Below are 6000 nucleotides of genomic sequence, written 5' to 3'. Positions count from 1 at the left end.
TTAACTTTTCCTTCTTTGTTTTGCTCAGAGAGCTTATTATTCTTTGAAGGCTTGGTGGCAAATATTACAGCAGCCTTTGGCTTAATTTCGCTCAACATTTCTTCAACACAGACACATGGCTCACCCTTTTCTTCCTAGGATCATTGATGCCCAGCATCTCTTTAGATAACTAAGTGTTTTGTAGCTAGGTTGCTCTTTATTGTGGACTTTCAGTTGGCAATCCCAAATCAGTTGATCTAAGTGGCCAAGTTTTGAAATACTCCTTAGAACTTACTTGTCCAAGCATATCCTAGCACAAAAACACCACAAGCATGTGTCCTAGGGTCTAAGCTATTGGTGCCTAGCCTTATTATTTGTTTTCTTTGCCACTCTTGGCTTTTTCTCTTTCTTTTTCTTTCTGTTATATTTTATTCTCAAGGGATCTTTTAATGATACAAGCATTTATAATAGCAAACTAGTTCCTTTTCCGAAGAACATATCATTATGCAGCATTTATTTTATGAGCCATGCATTAAATCAACAAATACCACCACTAACTTTCATTCTAACTTATGCAATATTGGATATTTACTTCCTAATTCAAACATGTCTCTTTTATTCAGGCACATGGGAAACAAAACAAAATTCAAGGTAATGAAGGATGACAATAATTATGCAGATCAGCATTCTTGACAAACAATTTTACTTGCAACCAGAGGAACGCTTTAGCAGGTCATATAAGAATTAAAACATTTCTCAACAACAAGGATTAAGTATAAATACAACCTGTTGGGTTGCAACTTTTCATTCTTCCTTCTGTTGTGTCTCTTTTGGGTCCTACTGCAGATTACTTCCAAATGTTAGCCATTTTTCTGTATGAGTCTCAAAAGTTGCTTGCTTCTCAAGCCCTTAAGGCAGCTGGTTAGTATGAAAAGCTTATTTATGGGCTTTTGAACTTACTTTGGTGTGTGAACACCAAACTTAGTCCCTTGCCACTGCTTTTCTGATGTAACAAGTTAACTAATTATGAACTCTTTTGGCCTTGCTAAAGGTTATGGAACTAAAGACTAGAAAACAGCAGATTGGTTAACTAGTTTATCTGATTGCTTGAAGCTAGCATTATGTATAAGGTGAAAATGTGTTGTATGATGGGGTTTTTGGTAGAACACCAAACTTAGAATCCTTCATTCTCCCTTAGATTGTTTTGATGTGCAACACCAAACTTAGCTTCTTGCAATATAGATAAAACTAATTAACCTTTTTATTAAAATAGCTATGAAAAGAAAACTACCTCAGGTTGGGTTGCTTCCCAACAAGCGCTCTTTTATTGTCATTAGCTTGACATTGGCCCCCATTAGGGTGGTTGATGACTGTAGTGTCTCAGTTTGTCCCCCCTCACTGTGAGCTTCCTTTTTGCTCCTTGATGCTCAATTTCAGCATGCTCAAGTGAGAGTATTTTGCAAACAGTAGAGTAGTCATTGGCTTGTTGGCTTGTTCCCAACTGTTGATAGATCAACTATACTTCATCACCCTTGGAAAATCCCTCAGTAGGGATCTTCTTGTTCTCCCATCCCTTTTGAGTCTTTTTCTTGCTTTTCTTTCTTCTTTTTGTTGATCCTTCTTCCTTGACAATAGGCTTCACCTTGGGGTTTTTCTTCTCAGTGGTTAACACTTCAATTTCTTCTTGATTTCCCTCTTCGCCTTGCACAGTCTCATTCTCCTTTTGCCTTACTATGTTGTTTATTTCTTGCCTTGGAAAATAATCAGTGATTTCCTTGCTAGTTCCTTCCTTCCACTGCAAGTCCTCTTTGTCAATTTCTATGCAGTTTTTCTTTTCATCTCTGAACTGTGTCCCTGGAAAGACATTCAAGGTGATGCTTTCATCATGCATTCTGAGGGTAAGCTCTCCCTGCTCCACGTCTATAATGGCCCTAGCAGTGGCCAAGAATGGTCTCCCCAGTATAATGGAATCACCTTCATCCTTATCTGAGTCTAAGACCACAAAGTCTGCAGGGAATATGAATTTGTCCACCTTAACTAGAAGGTTTTCAATCACACCCCTGGGACATATCACTGACTTATCCACCAGTTCTAGAGACATTTGTATTGGCTTCACTTCTTCTATACAAAGCTTTTTCACCAAAGAAGAGGGTATTAGGTTGATACTTGCCCCTAAATCACACATTGCCTTGTTGATGCTCAATCTTCCAATGGTACAAGGCAGAAAGAAACTTCCAGGATCTTCAAGTTTGGGTGGAAGCCCTTTTTGAATTAATGCCTTGCCTTCTTCAGTGAGCAATATAGTTTCTTTCTCATGCCAACTTCTCTTCTTATTGATGAGATCTTTCAGGAATTTCACATATAGAGGCATTTGATCTAATGCCTCAGCCAAAGGGATGTTTATCTCCAGCCTCTTGAAAACCTCAAGAAATTTATAGAAGTGTTGATCCTTGGTTTCTTTATTGAATCTTTGGGGATATGGCAGTGGAGGTGTAAAGCTCACTCCCTGCTTGTGATCCTTGGTTGGTTCTTCCATTGCTTCCTTCCCTTTTTTTGAGATTTGTGGTTGGTCTTCCTTTTCTTGAGCTTGCTTGCCTGTTATCACATCCTTGTTGCTGGCTTCCCCTTTTTCTGTTGGCTCTTTGTTGCTGTCCATAGCTTTCTTGGTTGCTTCTTTGTTGTCCACCAATGTCTTTGATAAACCACTATTTTATGGTTTATAATGAGTTTAATTGTGTGGTTTTATCATGATCTTTACCCACTTATTCATATGATTAGCATGCATTTATATTTCCTTCCTAAAATTATTACATGATTGAAAACTTGCTTCCTAGAGACTTTTAATTATGTATTTTAATTCTCCATTGTTCCATTCGATGCCGTGATCTGTGTGTTAAGTGTTTCAGGCTTTATAGGGCATGAATGAGTTGGAGATTGGAAAGGAAGCTTGCAAAAATGGAAGGAACACAAGAAATTAAGGAGATGACCAGCGAGAAGTGACGCGGCCACATGACTCACGCGACCGTGCGAAAGAGAGGAAATCGCAGTGACGCGGCCGCATGGCTCACGCGACCGCGCGGATTGGAATAGCACAAGTGATGCGGAGGCGTGGACGACGTGCCCGCATGGCAAAGCAAAACGCCGCATGACGCGTCCGCATGAATGACGCGATCGCATGACATGCGTGATCTGCATAATCTGCAGAATTCACTGGGGGCGATTTTGGGCCCTGTTTTGACCCAGTTTTCGGCTCGGAAAAGCAGACTAGAGCCAGAGGACATGCAGAAACCAAAACAACATTCATTCTACACAGTTTTTAGTTTTTAGATCTAGTTTTACTCATCCTCTAGGTTTTCTCTCTACACATTCATAGTTCTTAGGATTTTTATTTCGATTGCTCTTTGCATTGGAATATTAAGAAGAGTTATTACCTCATCAAGACTTCGTCATTCTAGTTCGTTTTCTTTACTTGGCTTTACTCTTCCATGTCCTTTAATTTACTCAATTTTACTATTGGATTATTTTTTAGAATTTATTAATACAAGAGTTACTTTTATTTTTAATTGATTCCTTTGAGTTTTATTTATCATGTCTTTCTTTAATTCCCTTTCCTATGTTATGAGTTCTACATTCACAATGAGCGAGTAGTTCCCTGACTTGATGGGGAGTTGATTGAAAGGAACCCTTGAGTTGGAATGTTCAAAGGAGAAATTGTAATTGGGTTCATTGTTGGATGGCTCTCTAGTCACTAACGCCAATCCTTCCAAGTAAGTGGATTGGGACTTGTGAGTAGAAACATCATTCCAACTTTTTTGACTTTCCCTTATTTAGTAAGGGATAACTAAACAGAATGACCTTCAATTATCAATTAATCTTGAGAGTACTGCAACAAGAATAGGGCTTCTAACTAATCTACTCCCAGTCAAGGCTTTTATTTAAATTACTTAATTTCCCCAATTTAATTCCCTGTTTATTCAACTCAAACTCTTTCTGAAAATATCTGATTAATAAAATAGCACACCTTTCTGCAACTCGTTGGGAGACGACCTGGGATTCATACTCCCAGTATTTTAATTTAAATTTTTGTGACAACCTTTCTAAATTGATAAGCAGATTTCTGGTTGGTTAAGAACTATACTTGCAACGCACAACTTATATCAATTCTTAATTAGCCAATTTCTGCCACGTCAATTTTTGGCGCCGTTGCCAGAGAATTGCAATAGAGTGCTAGAGTTATTAATTGGATTTTATTTATTTGCATTTCATTTATCTTGTTACAATGAGCTGCTTGTTTCTTTCGTTAGATGACGCGTTCACTTCCTGATCCAAACTTGCTAGTATTCGATTCTGAGATTGAAAGAACTATTTCACGAATAAGGAAAGCTCGGCATCGGTTAGTCCTCTCTGAGGGCAGATCTGAAACATCACTTGAGAAAGAAACCAGCCCCCGTTCTACTGATTTGGTTGATTTACGTGCAGGTAACATGGCAGCAGCTAGGAGAGTTACTATCCAGGAGGCTGGGGCCCCTGATTTTACAATGCAACTATTTCAAGCGCATCACCCAGAGGTGGCTACAGACTTTGAAACAAAGACCGTACTGCTCAATTTGATGCCCAAGTTTCATGGCTTGCCTGCTCAAGAGCCTATCAAGCACCTGAGAGATTTTCAAGTGGCCTGTTCTACTGTCAGGCATGATGGTACAGATGAAACTTCAATTTTGTTTAAAGCTTTTCCGTTTTCTCTTGAGGGAAAGGCAAGAGAGTGGTACTACACTCAACCAGCAGCAACTGTATCCAACTGGGATACACTGAGAAGAGAATTCTTGGAAAAATTCTTTCCAGCTGAAGTTACTGATAAACTGAGGAAAGACATTTCCATGATTGTTCAGGATGAATCTGAGACTCTCTATGAATACTGGGAGCGCTTCAATAATCTTCTAGAAGCATGCCCCCACCATATGATTGACAAGATAGTATTGCTCGGTTACGTCACACAAGGCATGAGGCCCCAAGATAAGACCACATTGGAAAGTGCTAGCAATGGGTCTATGAAAAAGTACAAGACCACTGATGAGGCATGGCAATTGATCAGCGACTTAGCTGAATCTACTCGGAATCACAGGTAGAAACAAGGCCGTTCAAAAGCCATTGCAGAAGTATCCTCTAGCAGAGAGACTGCTGCTCTAACTCAGAGTATCTGTGAAATGACCAACTTGTTGAAGCAGATGTAATTGAATCAACAGCAAGTTCAGCAAGCTCAACCTTCTCCACCACAGAAAAACCAACAGTTAGTCCCACAGAGAGTTTGCGGAATCTGTGCTGATTATAGCCACTATACTGATGAGTGTCCGTAGCTTCAGCAGAAAGACAACACCATAGCAGCCACTCATAACTTCTATGACCGCCCCAACCAAGGGTACAATCAAGGTGGCAACTACAACCATGGATGGCAGGACAATCCTAACCAGAATTGGAGGGACAACAACAACAGAGGAGGCAGAGACAATCAGGGAAATCAGAGGTGGAATAATAACAATAACAGGCAGCAGAACCAGAACCAGCCTTATAGAGCGCCTCACCTGAGATAGTCCCAAGGACCACAGAATACCCAACAGCAGACCTCTCAAATTCTTTATCCTTCCTTATCTTCTAATGATGATTTACTACAATCCATTGATCGGAGACAACAGACCATGGAAAATAACATTAATGCCACTCTAAATGGTTTGAACGCTACTTTGCAAGCTCTTGTCTCACAGATTGGATCAATGAATAACTCCAATAACCAGCCTTTGAGCTCCAGTAGAATCCCCTCTCAAACATTACCCAATCCCAAGGGTGGCATTAATGCCATCACCCTAAGGTCCGGAACCACATTGCAGGAGAGGAATCAGGAGGAGCCAAGCCTACCAGAACACGCCTCAGCTGAAGAGGTAGTGGAACTAGAAGATGCTGAAGAGGAAGAGGACATACATGACATAGCTGAAAAAGAAGAAGTTCAACCACAGGAGGAAGCACCAC

General features: G+C 40.1%; 1 non-coding gene across 1 annotated transcript; it reads right to left on the bottom strand.

Moving 5' to 3' along the window:
• Positions 1-4835: 4835 nt before the first annotated feature.
• LOC112787666 (small nucleolar RNA R71) lies at positions 4836-4943 on the bottom strand. Its single transcript, XR_003195066.1, has one exon. It is a non-coding gene; the product is annotated as a small nucleolar RNA R71 (small nucleolar RNA).
• Positions 4944-6000: the final 1057 nt, after the last annotated feature.

The sequence above is a fragment of the Arachis hypogaea genome, chromosome 20 (assembly GCF_003086295.3).
Source record: "Arachis hypogaea cultivar Tifrunner chromosome 20, arahy.Tifrunner.gnm2.J5K5, whole genome shotgun sequence".
Lineage (NCBI taxonomy): Eukaryota > Viridiplantae > Streptophyta > Magnoliopsida > Fabales > Fabaceae > Arachis > Arachis hypogaea.
The sequence above is the reverse complement of the archived record's forward strand: the minus strand, read 5'-3'. Positions and strand labels throughout refer to the sequence as shown.